The sequence below is a fragment of the Passer montanus genome, unplaced genomic scaffold (genome assembly GCF_014805655.1).
Source record: "Passer montanus isolate IOZ18808 unplaced genomic scaffold, ASM1480565v1 scaffold51, whole genome shotgun sequence".
Lineage (NCBI taxonomy): Eukaryota > Metazoa > Chordata > Aves > Passeriformes > Passeridae > Passer > Passer montanus.
Genome location: NW_024370041.1, coordinates 963,156 through 985,116, shown reverse-complemented (window position 1 = coordinate 985,116; position 21,961 = coordinate 963,156). Strand labels below are relative to the sequence as shown.

The following is a 21,961-nucleotide window of genomic DNA, read 5'->3' as shown; positions in this document are numbered from 1 at the left end:
ATAGAATCAATAAGTTTATTGCTTTTTGAGATCAGTTAACTCAATTTATCAATTCAGAGGTCACTCAGTAGGAGGTCACTTAAAGACAACCAAAAGAAAGAGTGGGAGAAGTAGATTGGAATCCTTTTTTTTTTTTGGTGCCATAACTTCTTCCAGAGAGCTCTTTACAAAGATGGCTTATGAAACCCGTTGCATTTCAAAAGCCAAGATGTCAGTCCATGGGACTTGTTATAATACTCCAATAAATAGGAAGAAATAGTTTGAACTCCTTCCTCTAGCTAGCTAAATACTGCATTTCTTTCTATCAGACTGTTCACATTGCTACTACAATTGCAACTCTTGGCAATATAAAGCAAAAAACAGCCTAAAATTGTGGTGCTGCAGAGAGAAGGACATACACATCCTGATCCCAACTGTTCTGATGCAGCAGGACAGACCTGTCAGCATCCTGTAAATACAGAGAATATTTTCCATGTGGCACAGAATTGACCACTTGAGATTGTCTGGCCTCCTTGGAAGTGTAAAAATTGTCATTCTCTAAGACCAAACTCATTCCCCAGTGGGAGTCAATGTCATCAGGAATACCAACAAAAATCTCAGTGACTTCAAGTGCATTCTTGTTGAGGTTGAATTCCCTTCACTAGACATACAGACAATAAAGGGAGTAAATCTTTAGCCATATATGTTGTCTTTGTGTTCAAAGATGACACAGACCTCCCTACAGGGTAATTCCTCCCTTCCTAAAATATTTGATGTCAGATAACTTACCTTTTAGGGATGCCTACACTTGAGATGAGAAATTAAATTTAAAGTGTAAAACAGTAAAACATTTCCCCCCTTTCTCAGCTGAAGCACATGTATGTTTAAAACTCCCTTTCAGCAAAGAAAACCTATGCAATGAAACATGAGGCAGACACATGGTGTTGGAAAAATGAGCACAAAAGCCTCTCCAGTCCAATTTATTACTGTTTGATGTTAGAACTAATAAAAATACTCTCTTGTAATGTGGCACACCAGGGAAACTTCACAACAGATAATGCTGTCATCCTGGAATTCTGTGTTTGCTATTTGATCAACAGATGGTGGTGATATAATTGTCAATGACATAGAAAAGAGAACAAAACTTCAGGAGCTAAGAATTTACAAACTGCAGACTTCAGTATGTGTTCAGGTGCTTTTTCTTCATCCTTCAAAAAGTGGGTTGTAATATTTCTGAAATATGCATTACAAGATTGTAGTGGAAACCTGCTGAATATTTCATTTTCAATCATCTGCAGTAGTAAAGTTACAAAAGAATGCCTTTAAGCTGAAAAATGTAGTTTTACAAGCAGAACAACCTAATTTGGGAAATGACCAATGCTTTTCTTCCACTTTGTGTTTCCAAAGTGGACAGTTTCAGCAGCTGGCTCTGCAGTTTTTATTTTTTAATGTTCTGTAAGATCCTGTTTGCTGAGTAATGCTTCCAGTTGCTGATCACATCATCTGAAGAGCAGATATTTTACTGCTGGGTAGCAGAATAAGCTTTCTGTTAAATAATAGGCTTTCTTTTAGAGAAATTCTGGCTGCAGACAACTTTGCTGCTGCTTTGGAATCATCCATAGAAGGTCAAGCTGTCTAGAACTGAGCAAACTGGTTAGTTGTGATATTCCTTATCATGTGATTCAAGCCTGAATATAACTCAAATACAATTTAATTCATCTAAGTTTCAGCCACTCTTGAGGGAAGAGATTTGACAGCCTAACTCTGGAGTGGCCTCCTGCCAGTAACCACAGAGGGGAATTCAGATGTTTGGCTTTGAGTAGAAACTTCTACTTTTAGAAAAATGAAACTAGGTGAGATCCATCATGCACTAGATACAGAAATTATCAATGACAAAATCACTTTGCCTTGGACTCAAAAGTACATTGTTGTGAACAATCAGACACCTAACTACTAAGTGCTTTTTTGTCTTTTGCCTGAATGTTGGCAAATCCCAATAGTTTCACTACCTATCTTTTGATACTGTAGGCATTGCCTTTAGCAAAAACATTACTTTTTTTGTAAATCAACAATTCTGGGGCTTGATTCTCCATTAGATACCATATCAATGAGCTCAGCAGTGTGATTGTGTCACATGCAAGAACTCACGTTCATGTTATTGGTTTCATATTGATTTCTTTTCTATTTAAACATATATGCTTGAGCTATGAAAGAGTAAACAAGGATTCTGAATTTACCTTCTCTGTGGCATTCATTACCCTGCATGTTTCTGTAACATCCTGTATTAATCAGGAAAACTGAGCATTCTTCCTATGCCTTCAAGAACTCCATCAGTCTTCTTTGGATCCCTTCCATTTGTGCTACCCATTTTTGAGATAAGATAATGGAGAAAGAACAGTGCTACGAAAGGCTAAACCAGGAAACCATGTGATGATATTATTATAGTTCCAAATTTGTTTTCTACACCTTCTCCAAATGTCTTAATGTTTTGGTTTTTTTCAGTTTTAGCTACACAAAGAATTACCTGTAAAGACTACAAAGACTTTTTCTATAATGATTTGAGGTGCACTCTAAGTAGGTTCAAGTGTATGTTTACTACCTTATTATTGTTTGTTACCTTTGTCTCCACAGTTGAGTGTTCATCTGTTGTTATGCCACATTTACCCTAAGTATGCTAAAACCTCTACATTAGTTGAACCATAAATTAACTGAGTTAATGTAGTGGAGAAAAACACATGATCTGCAAAAAAGAACTGTGGATGGACATGAGGGCACCATTAGAAGTCAGCTCCCAAACAGCACCAACTAGACCTAAATCTTCACTGAAAAATGTTTTTATAAATGTGGTTTGTTTGTTTGGTTTGGTTTTTTGTTCGTTTTTTTTTTTTGTTTGTTTGTTTGTTTTGTTGTTGTTGTTTGTTTGTTTTGGTGTTTGTTTTTTGTTTGGTTTTGGTTTTGTTTTTTTGAGATTTTTTTGTTTTGTTTTGTTTTGTTTTTTGAAACTCCAGTTAAGAGTGCTGCAATATTTTTGCACAGGCTTGGCTGGTGCTTAATCTCTGCTAATATTAAGGCAGAAGCTGAAGCTCACTGGTACTTCTTTCAATGTAGTGAGTAGGCATTTCTATTATCTTTATAAAAAACAATTCAAGCACTTGAAGATTGCATTCCTTCAGTCTGTTCTTTCTCTTGAAAAAGACCACTGTATTCTCTCAACCTTCCATCACAGAAAAAAATAGCAGCTGGTCACAGCAGTCCTGGTGATCTTGCAAATAGTAATCAGCACTTTTATTGGATCTATCTGGTCTTTACTGACTCAGAAAGTCTCTGTGCTGTTGAAAATGTTCCAGCTTCATGCATAACACTGATAACTTACAGTCACACCACATTGAGACAAACATACCTACAAATGTTTATGTCATAAGCAAGAAGAGAACAAGGTTTTTAAATGCATGTCATATTTGGGATATGCTCCTATAAGTGATTCACAAAGTTAAGTTGTCTAATCCTGTTTTTGCCCCCTCCCTATTACAAAACATCAGATATTAAGGGAGAAATTGCAATGCCTTAAAATCCAAGAACCTTCAAAACTTAGGGAATATCTGCAAATTCTGAGGTTATTCTGATCAACTCACAAGTATAAGGGCCTAAACCCACACTAGTTTTGTTATTGCATTTCTCAGCTTTCTGTAATTTTTGTAGAGAAGAAAATTTCTTCAGTTTTAGAGGAAGTGAATGTTTTTGCTGCTTTGAGAATTCACTTGTGCAGCTGAACATTGAAACAACAAGCAGCAACTGACAGGAAGAAAAAATGTCTGCCATCATTGCTTTCAGGATTTTGTTGCAGGGGAAGGAAAGGTTCCCTAAGTTTCTAAGCAAGTTAGAGAAAGCAATTGGATTTTAAAAAATTACCTGTATGAGATGATCACAATTACAGTCTGAAAGGCACAGAAGTCTTGAAATGCCCTTTTGCCATTCAGTGCTTCTAATGATTGAGGGTGATAAATCCATACTTATTTGCATTTACATAAGAAAATGGACATTGGCTTCCAGTAGCTTAATTACTAATCCAACCTTTATGCTTTTTTATGTCTCAAAATTATGGGAAAAGGCAAATATTCACCCCTGACATAGGACAGCAATTAGTTTTATTCAGGCTGATCATATTAGCTAGAGTGTTTTCTTATACACAAGGAAAAACTAAACTTCAGATAAGCTTCTAGGCTGGGTTTAATAACTACATCATCTCAGCATAGAGGCTATCTTGCTTTGTCTGCTCAATCATTTAAAAGTACCCACAAAGGCAAACTGACCTTTCTTTTCATAAGTAGAAATTTAATATCAATATGCTAGAATTAAAGCCAACTTCTTTCTTTTTAATCTTAGGCTATTCTTTGGCAGAGATGGGGAAATATAGAGAGAGAACATCTGAAATCTAACAAACACCTGTTAATGAAGGGAAATTAAGGCTCCTTTCAGATAACTGCACAACAGAAATCATGGAGTTCACACCATGAGAAGGAGATGCACAGAATTTTGTATTACTACAGGAAATATCACTTTGTGTTCTAGACAGAGACATCAAATTGTATATACTCTACAATGAGAAACATTGGAGGGAGGAAAAATTGTAGCTTCCCATGTATTATTATTGTCCTTTCCACTCATGACGAAAATGTGGCTGATATTGTAAAGTAACTTCACAGTAGTGTAAAGATTAAGAGCTGAGTTTGTAAGTAAATAGGGCTGATTCCTCCATTTCTAATTTACAGAGGACCCCAGAAGAAAAATCCCATGTCTCAGTCCTTTCTGTGCTCACAGGCTTCTGTCCAGCATCAGGATTTAATGCTTTGAGCTCATCCTTAATTCAAACTCTGCCAGTGACAGTTTGTGAGCTCAACATATGCCCAGTTTCCTGATATAAAAAACAAGCCCTTGATTTCTTCTAAACTCTTTATACACTCTCAGAGCAGGCAGAAAAGTTTATCCTAACAATGTGGACCCCTTAGCACACCTGTGCTCCATAGGGCAGGAGTTCCTGAAGCAAAGGATCAATTTTAGTGCAGTTTTGTAGAAAGGAATGAGCAAATCTTAAGTAGTTTCCTTCTGCTGCCATAAGGTGGGAGGAAATTTGCCCCAACAGGAACCTCCTGCCAATAATGTTATACCTTCTCCTTTTTCTTCACATTAAAGCCTTATCTAAGGGCTTCACCTGAGATGGGAACCCCTGTGTAGAAACTGCACAAATAGAACAGATGAACAAAGCTCTCCTGCTGATAGAGACGGCAGCACAGGAACACGACTTCTGCATGTAATGAAACCCACATTGGCCTGGGGTCATGATAATCTCAGGCTTAGCTGTCACCTTCTATACACCCTGAAAATTCACTCTTGCAAAGGAAAAATCGCTTCCCCAAGACCCTATAACAGATTTTATAAAAATAGCAGGACCATGACATTAACTTTACAGACAGGAAATTGGAACACAGAGATTTATTAATTTGTAGAATGCCTGTACAATGAGTGCATGGCACAGCACCATAATTCTTGGAGCTATTTTACAACAGTAAATAAAATAGCACTAAGTGCATTCTCCGGCCCCATGGTAGAAAGCACAGAAAAGTTTAATGGTGGCTGAACTCTCTTCTCCCATAGAACATGGCCCAAAACTGAAGCCCAGGATTTGAGGTGCAGCTCACCAGTGCCCAGCACAGGGAGACAATCACTGCCCTGGTCCTGCTGGCCATGCTGTTGCTGATGAAGGCATGGGAGCATTGGCCTTGTTGGCCATCTGGGCACATTTTGGATGATGTTCAGCCACTGTCACCAGCACCTTTGTGTCCTTTTCTGTCATGCAGCTCTCCAGCCACTCAGCCCATGGTCTGGAGTTCTGCAGGAGGTTGTTGTGGCCAAAATGCAGACCCAGCACCTGCCTTTGTTGAACCTCAGACCTTTGGCCTTCATCCATGCATCCATCCATCCATCCCGTCCAGATTTCCTGCAGAACCTTCCTGCCCTCCAGCAGATCAACACTCCCACCCAGCTTGGTGTCATCTCCAGACTGACTGAGGGTACCTCCCTCCCCTCAACCAGATTATCAACAAAGAGGTTAAACAGAACTGGCCCCAGAAGTGTTCCCCTGGAGAACACCAGTTGTGACACTCCACCAGCTGGATGTGGCTCCATTCCCCAATGCAGGGCCTGGCTATCCAGCCCATTTTTCACCCAGCAAACTGTGAACCCATCCAAGCATGAGCAGCCAGTTTTTCCAGGAGAACATGGTGGGAAAGGCTTTTCTAAAGTCTAAGCAGACCAGATCCACAACTTTTCCCTCACTTCACCATGTGAGGCACCTTGTCATAGAAGACTGGGGTGACCAGCAGGACCTGTCTTTCCCAAGCCCATGCTGGGTTTGTCCTGTACCTACAATGTGATCTGATCTGTCCTGTACTCAAGGTGATCTGATCCATGGCCTCCCCTGGGAGCAGCCTTTAAGATTTCCCTCTTGAAGAATGTCCAGCCAATCTGGACTCCTTTGCCCTCCAGGAATGTCTCAGCAGGGATTCTCCGTCCCAAGGGATTCTCTCAACCAATCTTCTAACCAGGTCAAGCACTGCCCTGTGGAAATCTGAGGCAAAAGTTCTGCTGGCAGATCTCCTTATGTCTCCAGAAATCCCAAACTCTTATAATTTTGTGATTGCTGCGCCCCAAGAGGGCCTCTGACCATCATATCACCCACAAGTCCTTCTCCGGTTGAAAACAGCAAGTTCCACACATTCCAGGAACCTCCCAGACTATTTCGTCTCTGCTGGGTTGCATTTCCAGCAGACATCTGGAGTTAGGAGTTCCCCATGGGAACAACAAAATATTTAAGTGACATCCTACGTGTGTCCTCTCCATTTTTTATCCAGTATCATGTTGTACTGCCAGACTAGGAAAATTTAATTTGAATCTTAACTCTCATTTAGTCAAATTTCTTGTCTGAGGAATGTAGCAAATCTTGGAAGGGGTACTTGGACATTCAAACCCCACAGTATTGTCATGAAGTCTTAGCTGGCAAAACATGAAGCTAATGAATTGATTAATGCTGTTATCAGAGTAGGCTTACCCTTAGAAAATTCAACAGATCAGGGCACTAATTTTATGTCTTCTCTGCTAAATGAGGTGTGCAAGCTGTTAAAAATTCCCCCATCACGCAGAGTTTCGTATCAGCCAGAAACAGATGGGCTTGTAGAATAATCAAACATTTAAGCAGATGCTAAGAAAATTCATCAGCAGTGAACCAAAACATTGGGATAAATTGTTACCTTTTGTTTAGTTTGTCTATTGGGAGGCCTCTTAATCATCAATTGGTTGTTCCCCATACCTTTCCAAAAATACTCAAGAGGCAGCCGCTCTGAATTTGTGTTGTTTGCAAATTATCCGACATTTGGCAGCCTCACATTTTCACCCAGATAACATCCTTCATAATTATACTGTTCAAATATGTAAATTAAGGTCCTGATCCTGCAGATAGATCGACAGGAGTGGAAGGATATAACATGCACATGAATGACAGCAATAGTTCCAAACTGGCAATCTTTATGAAATATTGATGCTGTAGACGGATGAGGCTGCACAAGTCTCAAAACAAAAGCAGTGACATTGAAACAAAGGTGATTATTAGTCTCGTTTATGCTCCTCTCAATCAACAACAGATTCCCTGCAAAAATATAGAGAATTGTTAGGGCAGGGAGCACACAAATTTACACTTATTGCTGTATCATGTGTGTTCATTTCCCAGATCTGAAAATCTTTCAGCAGATCTGGGATAACTCATTCATGGTTAACAGACAAGACATTTTTATGTTCAAGGTTGCTGGTTTAGGGTTTGGCATATGGGCTTGAGCTGACCTCAGAGTGACACAGTCAGACTGCATCTGGTCCTGGAAACATAAATTTTCATGACATTATTTCTGGTGGCTTAGGTTCTTTCTCATGCTGCTGGGTAGGAGAATGTCATTCCACTGAGCTATATCAAGCAGAAAAGCAGCTCTACTGTATTTTGGATGGCTAACAAGACATGAAATACAGCTAAATCTTTCAATGGAGCTATTTAATTTTCAGTAATATACTATATTTTACTACTCAGGAAGCTACCCAGCCACTGTGAGAAAGTTTAGCTGATGATTAAAATGTCTGTAGAAATACCAATGGAACAGTGTCAAGTGAAAAACATATATATATATACACACACACACACATGCATATGGTCTCTAAAGGACCCAGTTCTGTTGAAAATTATAGAAATGTAAAAACCTGTAAAATTTGGCTCTGTGAATTCTCCAAGAATGTATTAAATTAGATCAATGTAATGTATAGTTCAAATTATACTTTGCCTGCTAAAGATTGTTGGCAAAGCTCATAAAAATTTTGGTAACCATCAAGATAGCATAAGATTTTGTGACTAAAAGAAGAAAATTTGTTCTATATTGTTCTAGAAAAAACCTTTCAATTTTCACTTTACCCAAAAAGAAATCCTGCCAACTTTTTCCTTTTACAAACATCACTTTTTTTTTTTTTGTTAGAATTTACATTTAATTATCTTCCAAAACATTGTAGAGAAATTAGAAGAAACAAGAACTTCCTTTCAGTTTTATTGTGGTAAAATGTTGCAAGAGACAGGGAAGAAAACAGAGGAAAATAAAGCTTAATAGCTGCTTATTCAGCAAATATTCATGAATCATTCACAGATACTTTGGTTTATCATGAAATTGTAGTTATTGGCACACAGGTAAAAATAAATGAAAACTAAAAGCAAAGCAAATCAAGGAAGTCAAGGAAGATCAGGTCATCAGGATAATAAATCTGGTTTAATAAATAAATAATAAATAAATAAATAAATCTGATAATAAATCTGAAGACAAGTTTTGAAAGGAGATTTGGCACCTTTCAAGGCACATTGGTAATGACAGAGTAAAAAAAGAAAAGAATAATTAAATTTTAGATAGCTTTCAGAAAATGTAAAACCCATCATCTTTCAGTTTCAACTATTTTCTCCCCCTCCTATATTTTTATTCTGTGGAAGTATGCTGTATTGGGAATATCTATTTTCTCCCACTCATTTTTCTCTATGTTTCCTTACTTTCGGTTTTCCTGTCCTGAGTATTTTCTGATGTTAAATATTTGAACTCACTTTAAAATGTCACAGGAAGTGGTGTTTTTTTTTATTTTTATTTTTTTCTGTTTTCATTCTCTTCTTGTTTCATTTGATTACTTAGTTTTATCAGGTTAGATAGAAATTTTTTGGGTGGGGGGGCAGGGAATAGTCAAAAAGGAAAAGTGATAGAGAAAAAATAGAAAAAAAAAATTAAAGTTGTATGTAACAGAATGGATCTGTTGTGCAACATCTCTTCTGCAATGTCCAGGGAAACTGGCTGTGAAAATGGCTGTGTTCAGTCTGTCTCTTTTCCTAACTGCATAATTTAGAAAATTTTAAAGAAATGCAGTAAAAAATTCTCTTCACCAGATAAATTTAGTCCTTTCCACTGTGTGAAAATTACTTGCCATATAGGTCAATTATTTTCAATTGTTTGGCTGCAGTGATTTAGCTGAACTAAATCTTGACCATGCAGAAGAGCAATGCCTTGACTGTCTTTCTGCCATCAGAATTGTTTGGTCCTGGGTGGTTTTACCCATTTTATACAAAAATATACTTGTATTACAAGTTTGTGTTTAAGGAACCCTGCCCACCAGTATTCAACTGGCAAAGAACTAAAAGCACAGGAAATATCCTTTTTATAACAATGCTCAGTCCAACACAGGGAATGAGAAATGAGACCTAAGCTGCACTTCTTGCCAGCTTCCAAACCCTCATCACCCAGGGCTAATCCAGCTAATTCCATGTGGCATAAATTAAGGCACAGGAAAATAGGTAGTTGTAAACTCCATCCTTCCATCCATCCATCCCTGTCTCACTGCCCTCTTACGTTGTGATTGGATCATGAGGGAGGCAGTTTTTCATACTGACACCTGAATTTTTAGCTTTCATATTTTTCCATACTGCATTAGTACATAACTCTTAACTTCATATAAAGTGTTAGTAAGTTCTCCTCACAGTCTTGTCAGACAAAATAATTCTTTTCCAGCCCCAGAACCAAGGACACTATTGCATCAGGCCCAAAAGGTATAAACAATGGTGAACTGGGGAGAGCAATCTGGGAGGGTATGACTTCAAAACATGAAGCTGTATTTGGATAATGAACCCAAATATTTAAATGGACCAAAAGATAGAAAAGTGTGAAAACTCATGGCTCTGAGTCCGTCTTCAGTGTAGCCTTGGCCTGGCTCTTGTACTGCCCAAGATGCATCCTTTGAAGGCCTTTTTAATAAATGCCTCCTTTATTCCTTTAACACTCTCTAGCCACTGCTCTAGATAGCCTTTCAGACATCAATATACCTTTTAAAATGGGATTATATTCTGTGTTAAATTTTCAGGGAGAGATCAGAACTGCTCCCTGGGTGTGAGCTGGAGATGAAAACCAGACACTTTCAATCCATAAGTTGTTTGCACTCTTAAACAGTGAGGAAAAATAACCACAATGAGCACAACTTAGCTAAGGGTCAGGATAGCTTCTCTATTGTCCATCATTGCCACATAAGTGTTTTACTAAATTAAATTCTAGAAATTCTTGTTGAAAGACTGTTTTTTAATTCTCTACAGGGAATTCTGTGGCCAGTGCTATGCAGCAGCTGAGAGGGTGAACAAGGGCAGGAGTCCCTTACATCACCCTGTTCAGTTCATCCAGGAACCCATCAATTATCAGACCCATTGAAAAGGTTGCATTTTTAGGTAACTCAAGCCACACTTTTTTTTTTTTTTTTTTTTTTAATTTTCACCCCTTTTCCCTTTTTCCTCTTTTTAAATGGGATTATATTCTGTGTTAAATTTTCAGGGAGAGATCAGAACTGCTCCCTGGGTGTGAGCTGGAGATGAAAACCAGACACTTTCAATCCATAAGTTGTTTGCACTCTTAAACAGTGAGGGAAAAATAACCACAATGAGCACAACTTAGCTCAGGGTCAGAATAGCTTCTCTATTGTCCTCCATCATTGCCGCATAAGTGTTTTACTAAATTAAATTCTAGAAATTCTTGTTGAAAGACTGTTTTTTAATTCTCTACAGGGAATTCTGTGGCCAGTGCTATGCAGCAGCTGAGAGGGTGAACAAGGGCAGGAGTCCCTTACATCACCCTGTTCAGTTCATCCAGGAACCCATCAATTATCAGACCCATTGAAAAGGCTGCATTTTTAGGTAAGTCAAGCCACACTTTTTTTTTTTTTTTTTTTTTAAATGTTCAACCCATTTACCTCTTTCCTCCTTTTATGAGTTAATGCTGTGTTCATCCGAGCAGGGTTTGTTACTCTTCTCCATGCCATATTCCTGTTCCCCTAAGTGGCTCTTGCCTTCATGCTGGATAATCCATTTGGACTTCTCAGGCATTGTACTTTCATAATGGTTGGCTTTTAAAACATACAACTCAGTAAGTAAAAGACAAAACAAGAAAAAAACTGGGGTACTTGACTCTTTGCTTTAATGGCACATTAGAAATTTTAATTTTAAATTCCTGGGAAAGTTATCTTTGTTGTTTAGCTTAAGTGTTCCTTCCAGATTAATATCTAATTTAAGAGCAGCTATCATTTTCCCTTTGTTGAATTTTTCTTAATAATAACAGCCTTCAAAGTAGCTAAAAATATCCTTGTTATACAGAGCAATAAATGTTTGCAGATATGAATCCCATTATAGTTTATAGTGATTAGAACATAAAATAGGACTTGGTATTTGGTCTTTGAGAGTTCTGCTGCAATTTGAAGCAGACAGACCTAAGAGCAAATAGTTGCATTTATGTCCTTTTTACCTCAGGGCTTCAAACTATGATGGGGATAACCATCATTTTTTCAAAAGGATACTTAGAAGATATCTATTAGATATAGATATCTTCTATCATTAGAAGATATCTAATGAGATATATTCTGACCAATGCAGTAGCAAAGAAGAGGCTGAGATAGTGAATGCTGATGTGTTTCCAGAGAAGAGAAAACTGAGGACATCTGTCTTTCACAGGGTAACTATTTTTTTTCCCCTGCAACAGCATAAACACAAAAATATTAAATGTATTGCTTAAATTATAAAGACTGCAAGATGCACCAGACTGATAAATCAGATTTCTTGGTTTATATTTTGGTTTTGTGTGATTTGTTGTTGTTTTTTTTGGGTTTTTTTAATTTTTTTTTGTTGGTTTTTGCTTTTGTTGTTTTGGATTCTTTTATGGAAAAAATCCTTATACATACCTCAAAGAAGAGCCCAAAGGATCTGTGTCAGCTGTGATCTCAGGAGTGCCCTAAGCACACCCATCAATCTGTGTCTACCCCAGGCTGCAATCAGCTATAAAATACACTGTACAGGGAAGATCTTTCTCTCACTAAGCCATTCTTAAACACTCCCACAGAAGCATAATCAAAAGCTAACACAGCTTTCCTCCTCATATGTTCCAAGATATAAAGTGATTTCATTATTCATCTATGCAACTTTTACTTTGTACTGAAATGGAGTAGAACACCTTGCACAGACAGACAATTAAATGTGATTATCCTGAAATTCTTGATTAATGCCTTTCAGATTTTTCATGTGACTGCGACTGTGGAAATTTATATCTTGGTTAACATGTCCATTTTTAACATCTATTTAGTATTTGGTGGAACAAACCATAATTTCAGGCAGAGAGGTTCAGTTGTTTTGCCAAGTGGATGCATCTGAACTTGTCGGTCCTTTTCCGCAATGTAGTGTTAAGTGGCTATGGGCTGTATGAGGAGGAATAAAAAGAAGAAAAAAAAAACCCAACAACAAAAATAAACTCTTTGCTAGCTGCAGAGTCACCACATGAAGCAGCTTCTTGTGCTGAGGGCTCCATGCCATAAATCCAACTCACTGGAAGGAGGTGGGAGTTCTTCAGGCACTGCCAGACAGCGTTGGCGTGGCCCCAAAACCCCACACTTGTGGTGCTTAAAAATACTTTGAACTGGGAGAGGATTGTGGCAGGAGCTTTTTTAGGCTCAGTCCAACCAACTCAAGCTGTGATAAGGGAGTCAGTTATTTCCTTCATCCAAATGCATGTGCTCAGGATAAAGAGGGAAGCACACAATCGTGGGATGGCAAAGTGGGAAAGTTTTAATTCCCCAGGAAACTTCACAGTGTCTCACAGAGAGCTCCAGTCAATGCTGGCACTTACCTGTGACTTTCCACCTGTGTTTATTGTTACATAAAATTAATATAAACATTTTAATACAAAGCTCAAACAAAGTTATTGACCATTTAAATATAAATAAGTTAAACCAAAGGGAATGAGTTTGAATAGGTTGGTTTGTTTGTATTTTTTTAATGAAGCCAACATGGATTTGAAATAATTTACAGTAATGCTTAATTTCTTTAAAAAGCATGTTATAATAAAAAATTTCAATCTCAATGAAATTTCTTTTTCCAAAAGATAACTGTACCTAAAGGAAAGCAAACAACTTACCATCTAAAATATGAGCATTTGTGGCATTTAGAGACATGGTTTTTTTTAGTGAACATCGCAGTTCTGGTTTAATGGATGGGTTCAATGATTTAAAAGATCTTTTTAGCCTTAAAGATTCTCTGGCTTTATATCTTTGACGAAGCAAGATACTGCAATGAGAGAACACAGAGTAATACACTTTATTTCTTCCTGTGCTCTCAGAAATTTGTTAATGTTCTTCCTCTCAGTTTTCTCAAGGACTATAAAACCACATTGACAGTGTCAATTTATTTTAATGGACATCACTCAGAACAAAACTGGCCCAAGTTCTCTGGCTATTGCTTATCAATGCATTCAAAACCACTGGAGGAAATGGCCTCTGTAAGGAAAAGTAAAAATCCCCATTCACTTTAGAGTCTCTGTTCATCATGACAGTGAGAAAAATAGCTACAATATCAGCTTTCAAGATGCAGCCATTAGAAACAGGTAAACTGCATTTTGATTGGTGGATTTCTTTTAGGGTAACTGGTCAAGAAACCAAAATCCTAAAAGATGAAGCAGGTTTTTCATGTACCACTTTTGGCTGCAGAACATCAACATCTGGAAAGTTTTATATGGAGCTTGCGGGAATTTTTTTCTCTCAGGAGGTCCTGTTGCAACTAATCTGGAATCTGGTTTAGCAAACAGTCTGAGTTATTTTTAAAATACAAGTATTTCATGACAGTTGTCTTTGTTGGTTTTTTGGTTTTTGAGTTTCGCTAGTTTGAGGTGGTTTTTTTTTGGGTGGGGGCGTATTTATTTCTGATAAACTTTGATCCAAGCAATTGCAGCAGATTGTGATCGATATGCAGAGTTATTATTAGAACTGCAGTTGTTGCTACCAGGTCATATCTTCTACACAAAAATCCTGTTAAATTTTAGTGCAATAGTATGCCAGATTTTTTGGTAAGGTAGATTCACGCTTTCCCAATAGAAGCAAATTATTTTTACTATAAACTAATCATAATATATATATAATATAAATATAATCACAGTTCAAGTATGAGATGCATTGAGAAATTTTAGGATGCATCACTGTGGTTCTCTCTATCAGATCCACTGTGGGAAAGGCTATGTGGAGGCAGATAAATCAAGGAAGAAGTAGAGTTTTTATTATAAATCTTATAAATGTCTGTCTTTTACCACTTCATTGACATGTTGAAGGGAAAATCTGCAGAAACTGAGTTTAACAATATTTCAGTATATGATGCTGGCTCATTTACACCCTGCCATGATCAATACTGACGATTTAGAAGTTCAGGGTGTCAGAAAAACTCCAAGTTGAATCTATACACCCTTGCTTACTGGCTCACAAACAAAAGCCTATTGTTAAATCCAGAAATAACATTATTGCCAAAAGTGAAAATGAATAATCTGAGCTGGAGAAGACAAAGAATTCTGAAAGTTAAAGTTCCTATGGCAACACTGACTTGGACAACCTGCCACAAAAATGAATTTTTTCCCTGTTCTTTTATGGTAGGAGGTGCAGTTAGGGAGAACACTGCTGGAATAAACATGGTCAAACACCCACAGCCATTCCGATTAAGTAGGTTTTGATATCAAACAAGCCTGTCAGGCCCAGGTTTGTAAATATGTTCAGAGAAAATGTGAATACAAAGCAGAGAGTTAAGTACTAATGTACAGATTCTGTGTGCTAGCCTCTCATGGAGTAAAAATCTGTTTATACACACACCCCATCCAGCTCAATACATTTACTTACCATCCACTTCCTACACTGATTTTTTTTCAATTTAAGAGACACTTTTGCAATCAGATATAGAGTTTGCTCTGTTCTTTTAGTCTCATTTACTGCATTTCTCAGGATAATTGTTTCCTGGATATCAGTACTGATAAAGTATTTGAGAGGAGTTCACCTGCTTGTAATTAATTACTTCCTGTATCTGAGATGTGTTGCAGTGTAAACCAAGAATAAAAGCCTCTTTACCAGGTATTTTAATCAAGATCTTGCAGTATTGATTTGTCTCCAGCAAGAAAACCATCTCCATGATCCCAGAGTTCTGCTAAGGTTCTTGGAGAGAATCCAGTATGCTCAGTGTAAGACAGGCATGGGAAATATTTAATAAGTGTGATAAAAAGCATCTGAATGACAAATATTTTACAACTGTAATTTTGAGGCACACAGTATAAGTCTTGTCACCTGTACACCTCTGCTGAAATCTTCTCTCAGGATTTTCTTTGTGCATGTCACCGAGACAGTTACAGAATTATAATTTTAAAACTTCTTCCATTCAAATTGCATGGTTCATAACAAATATCTGAAAGCCTGCAGGATCTGAAAACCTCCTCATTTGCCAGCATGCTTTGTATCCCAGGATGCTCTAATTCTATAAAATTTGGGGAATACTTACACCTTAAATTTTAAGATGAAACCTCACAGCCCCTATGAGATCTTCATACCAAGCCACAGATTGATACTAATTCACACAAGCTTTGCCCATTTTAACTGACTCATTATGATGTACATCCAAATCTTCATATTTTAAGATCCCTTTTCCAAAGGCACCTTTTCTCCCAGAGCCAATAGTCTCCACTTAAACTGTTAAAACAGCAGGACATTGTTTCCCAGTAGAAAATCATCTCTGCAGGATTTTATCACAATTCTTTAGTTTGAGATTAGTGTGAAACTGCATAATCCAACAGGAAAATGAGTTGTGAAACATCCTACCTGGGATTGTTGCACCTTCTCCAAAGGATTATTTCTGCAGGATTAAACTAAGGCTGCTGAAGTACAAGCAGGACTGAAGCTTGAGTTCTTGTGTCAGCTGAGGACCTGGCTCCTTTCCCTGAAGTTTTCACTCTCCTTCCCAGAAGTGTCAGCTGAAATGAAATGACAATTCCAAGGGCACCTTTGACTTTTCAGCAAATAAGCTAAAGCCCAGAACTGTAACTCCTGCCAGTGACTATCAAGAAGGGGAACTTGGTTTTCTTGTGTTTCAGCAAGTCCTGAGATCTATGGGCAGCTGACCTTCAGCGTTCCTGCATGGATGGAAGATCTATATTTACCTCTATGGTATTTCTGGATGTGAGAGAGTCAGTTTAGGAGCAAACAAACCTTCCTTCACTTCTTGTCTGTATTGGCCCTTGTGGTCTCTTCTAGAGCAGATCTCATGGCTTTTGCCCGGACAGGGGAAAATATTAAAATTTTACAAGTGGAATGCATTTGAGAGTGTCCTCAGAACTGTGTGCATATTATCTCAACATAACCTATCTTTTGCAGACAGAGAGTTCTTTCTTGATGGGCCACAAAAGTAACCCTGACACAAGCACACAGGGTTTGTGGACAGATGGAACTCAAGCAGTTTAAGCTGTGTGTGGAGACAGGCTTGGACATACAGGGCTATGAAGTTTTCTCAGAACCAAGCTACACCACAAACACTGCTTCCAAAACATCACTTCAGGCAAGAAAAGTAAGTTCTATACCTGTTTTCGAATGTCTTTCTTGCATAGAAGAAGAGTTAATTACCCTTGCTCTGAAGGATTACAGTCTGTGAGGCAAAGTTTAAAGAGACAATCCTTAAAAACACCACCTGTTTGAGAGAATCAACAGATGAAATACAAAACAAGAAAGCACCTCCTTCTTAGTGAGAAAAGTGGTTTTCAGAAAAGCAAATGAACAATTTCAAAGCATTTTCTTATCTGAAGTGTCTTTTAGTCTGTTCAAATGGTAAAATCTCCAACCACTCCTTTAAATGTTAGAGGTACTAAGCCTTAGATAAGCCTCAGATATCAGATCCAGCTACCTTACTCTTCTAACAGTGTCAGATCTTGAAACAACTTGAATCAAATTTTGAATATGTTAATATTATTCAGCAACATGAGCATGGACATATTCCCACTTTCCTTTATACCTCTCCTCTCTTCCTGTGCTTTATTGGATTTATGTGTTTTGGGAGGAGAATATAATACTAATAATCATCTCAAAGAAAATCTGCTAAGACCACTTCCAGCTGATGCAGAGGTAGTTTGAGGTACAATGTGTGGCTTCAAAAGCAATCTGTATTGTAGGACAAGACTATTAAGTTCTGTTTTTTCGGGCCAGGGTTTTTCTGAGCCTTTAGAAGAGAACTTAATACCCAAAGGATAGCTTAGCTATTACCTTTGTAGGCAAATAATGAGCAGGATGGCTTCTGCTGCAGTGTTGGAAACAAAACTGTTTAATAAAAGGAAAAACAATAAACAGAAAATCCGATCCAGGTACAGCGGTCTGCTCCTGGTAAAACACCTTCACAAAAGCCTCGTGGGTTCTTTTGTCTTCTCTTTTTCTACCTGATGGCCCAGGCGGGATCTTTTGGCTCTCATCCAATTAGGTGACCCCAAGGTTTTACTGAAGTCTCTGGGGTCCTATAAGGTGTCTTTTCACCTGATCGTTGGGAGAAACTTCTGGGCTTTCTTCCTTTTTTGGAGGACAAAGGCTATTTTGTCCCTCTCTCATTGGGGGCATCCCCCTACACTCCTTCACAAGACCTTTCAGAGAGACCTGTAAACCCAGCTTTAGAATTGCCCTGCAATGTCATTTAGCTTCTCAGTAGCTCTCCAAGTCCTTGCAGAAATACAAAGATGATCAAAGGTACAGGATGGTATCAGCATGATGAGTGTATAATAGACCAGCTCTTTTCAGCCTGGGAAAAAAAAAAAAAAAAAAGATGAGTGAAGAAGTACATGACAGATGCCATCAGTGGCACATAAAAGATAAAAAGATAAGTCATTCGTTGTCTCTTTCAATGGAATGAAATATAAAGCAGGCAGATCGAAACTAAGCATGCATTTTCAAAGTGGAGAGTTAAAAAGAGTACTCCTTGCCACAGGCAGTTATGCAAACTTTTAGGAGTATTGAAAAGGCAATTGATGAAGTTGAAGATAATAATAAAATAAATAATTCACTGTGGGTTATTATGTAAAGGCACTTCTGCTGTTTAGAGGGACTCTAAACAGAAATTTCATCAAACTGGGAGAAAACACTCCAGAAAAAGATCATTGCTGATTTCTCCCACTCCTATATTTTATTTCATTTACCAAATATCGTGTAACACACCATGTTGTGTGTCAGAATACAAGGTTTCAGAATACAAACTTTAAATTTCTGCATAAAAATAAATTTAAAAAATCATATGACCAGTTCTGTGCTCCCTGACAAAAACCCAAAATAACAGCCTTCAACTTAGTGTGTCCCTGGACAAAAACTTGATCTTTTCATGTTCATACATTGTGCATGGATCAGTGTTATTTGTTAGCAGACAGGTAGATTCCTGCATTACAGCTGAAGTGACAATTCCATTAGCATTCAGAGCAGATACTTCTGGAATTGGCTGACAACAGAGTTCATGTTTATATGCATGGGATGCATTTACACTTATAACTATGTCATGATCTACAACATCAGCTAATGTGAAAATTATGCATTTAGGTTTAACACTGTGTAAATGCCAGATAGGGGAATGGAAAAGTCCATTTAGCTTTTTAAGTACAACCTCCAAAGGCAGTTTAGAATTTTTAGTTAGCAACTACAATATTAATTTTTTTGTTCTTTTATTATAGAAATAGGTAGAAAAAGCCATTTGACACTTTGAATACAATGAACAATTCCACCTGCTCTCCACTCCTTGCTTTTATTACAAAAGGCTGCATTTTTATTGCAAAGCTATTTACTACAAATAGCTTTACTATAACATCCTGTGTATCTTTGCTATTATAACAAGGATGTTCATGTCACTACATTAACCACCATTCCCTGACCCTGAAGGGTTGAAAGTCTTTCCAGGACAAAGTATTTTTCTTTGTACAGTAATTTTAAGTATAGTATTGCCTTGTAAGAAAGAAAAACATATTCCTCTGGGCTAGCTTGCCTCATCATAGTAAAAAGAATAAAAGTCCTAAAAAGCACACCAGCAAAGCAGTTTCTATCCTGATCTTAAAACATAACTCGTTATAGGAGTTTATCCATAGAATTATCAGAGTATGGGGTTTAAATAATTCTTTTAACCAATGCTGTCATCTGTAGAAGCTGAAAGAAAGAGCCAAAATGGCACACTCACAGGTTTGGCAGTGGCTAAAAAAACCGTGGGATTTCCATTTTTCAGGTGAGTACCTGCACAGAGAACCACGATTGTGATGCAGCTCCTCTCACTCATTAAAATCCATGTGTGAAGGAAACAAAACATCAATGTCTAAACCAATCTGTAAGCCAAAGTTTAAAATGGACATTGTGAGAGTATTTCTGAAATAAAAATAAGCTACAGTAGAAGTGTCTACTGCAGGATTAATAGTAAAGAATCTAGTACTCCAATGTCCTAAAGACTCTATTGGACATGAATGAAGCTGCAATTGAAGTGAAAATGTTTCTAGGAAGAGAAATGAGTAAGAAGTGTTCTGGCTAAGGCACCTCAGACAAAAAAGGGTCAAGGGAAACTCATCTGCCACCTGTGCCAGTCTCAGACATTGTGCCAAGTGCTCACCAGCAGAGTAAGATTGTTTTATTCTTAAATAAGTCTTAGTTTGGTTATGCTGAATAGTTTTTGTATCAATGTATCAAAATAATTGAATGTAGAATGTCTTGGTGTTTCACCATTATTCCCTCTGATGAGCACATCCCTTCAGGGACCCTACAATAACCTACTGCTGCTATCACCACTATTTTCACCTCTACCATTTACAGAAGTAAAAGTGGGTTTGGGTTATTTAGGCAAAAATCATGATTGTATAATCTCACAATTTCTCATCTGGAGGGGAAATCCAGCCCTCTACCAGCTGTGTGATGTACCTGATCCTTAGTTCATGGAACATGGATATTTATGGGAAAAAAAGAACCCTTTGTAGTAAAAAAAACCAAACAAACAAAAAAAAAAAAAAACCCACCAAAACTGAGCTGGTTTCTTAACTTCTAAGTCATATGATTTTTAACTTCAATACATGCAAATGAATACTTTTTGCAATATTTCTTCCAAAAACTCTGAAATTCCCTGGTTGCATGCACAGGCATCCTCAAGATAAATAAAACATATTTAGTTTATTTATCCCACATCTTTTATTTTCAGTTAATGGATAACAAATCCACACCTTTTTGTACTTACGTTAGTGCATAAATAAACAAAATAGTTCCTACTTAGAATTCCAATTCCTAGAGATTTAAAGAACTCCCTTCACAAATAACCTTGATTTGAAAGCAGTTAAATTCAACCTAGGGTTACAAAACATGCATTATTCATTTTCCCTATCACTGCTAAAAGTGATTTAATCTGTTTATAAAGGGGGAGTACAATTTTATTTAACTTTTCTTAACGACGATCCCTCTGCTGCAGAATGTTTTACCTTGAAATTTTCACCCTTGCCTCTCAAACAGAATCCAGAGAGAAAAAAAAATCTCCTCAGACATAACAGCATTCATATAACATTTATTCTTGGGCTTTATAATCATATTTTCTATCCGTTATAAATTTGTAATTAAGAAGCAATGAGCAAAACTTTTTTCAAGGTTTCATTTCTGCCCCAATTAACATTTTGGATTTTGCTTTGGGGTCTTCATTACAAACAAGTTGTCAAGCTAAATGATGTACCAAGTTATCTATATTTAGCAACCTATAATTTTAGCTTGTGTTTTACTGGTTGAAGACATGAGCAACTGACATCACTGCAGAAAACAGGAAAGAAGAATGAACTAATATTAAAATCCCCCAATAGCATGCATTAATCTTCTGTGATTAAAACCCTCTGCCTGGCCTTTCTTTGAAAAGACAAAGACTTCCAAACTGATTAAACCTAGAGGCAAGGCTGTTTTGCATATATCTTGTAAAAATCCCCAAGCTGCCCTAAACTTTAGTCTAAAATTTAGCTGCAATCATTTTTTTCTTAGATAGTCACATACTAGCTTGGAAGTCCTGCAATTTTATTCCTCAAAATCGGATAACCTGAGTCCAGTTTTCATAAATCAAAAGTGCATATCCATTTTACCTGATTTCATCAGATGTTCTAAAATTGTTCCAGAAAACAGGGCTCTGTTTATGCTACTGAGTTCAGTGAGCTTTACTGTTAGAAATCAGCCATGGCACACTTCTGCTCTGAGTGGACAACATCACACCAGGAGCACATTCTAATTAATTCCAACGTTAATTGGCAATTCATTAAGCTGTGCCACCAATTAAGTTCAATTTTACCCAGGTATCCCCCAATGTATTCAGAGGCACAGCCACCTATCTCATTGCTTTGGGCCTTATTCCTACAACTTCTGAAGCAGGAAAGAGTTCACAAATATATGGTGGGTAAAATGCAGTCAGAAACGGTCACAGCAGCAACTTAGATGCCAAAGAAGCTCAAAAAATCTATGCAGAGGTTAAAAGCAGCTGTTTAGATCTGGAGAGGTCAGTTCCAGTCTGATTCATCTGAAGTCACTGCAAGCT

At 37.5% G+C, this 21,961-nt stretch overlaps 1 long non-coding RNA gene across 3 annotated transcripts; it reads right to left on the bottom strand.

Annotated features, from left to right (window-relative positions):
- Positions 1-7,463: 7,463 nt before the first annotated feature.
- Positions 7,464-17,087, bottom strand: LOC120509364. 3 transcript variants are annotated; one of them, XR_005629238.1, is made up of 4 exons: positions 16,992-17,087; positions 16,237-16,388; positions 11,326-11,478; positions 7,464-7,678 (listed from the first exon to the last, which is right to left on the bottom strand). It is a non-coding gene; the product is annotated as an uncharacterized LOC120509364 (long non-coding RNA). The 3 variants fall into 3 exon arrangements; XR_005629239.1 differs by lacking the exon at positions 16,992-17,087 and adding an exon at positions 13,533-13,681 and having other exon boundaries at positions 16,237-16,649; XR_005629237.1 differs by lacking the exon at positions 16,992-17,087 and having other exon boundaries at positions 16,237-16,649.
- Between the last annotated feature and the right edge of the window lie 4,874 nt (positions 17,088-21,961).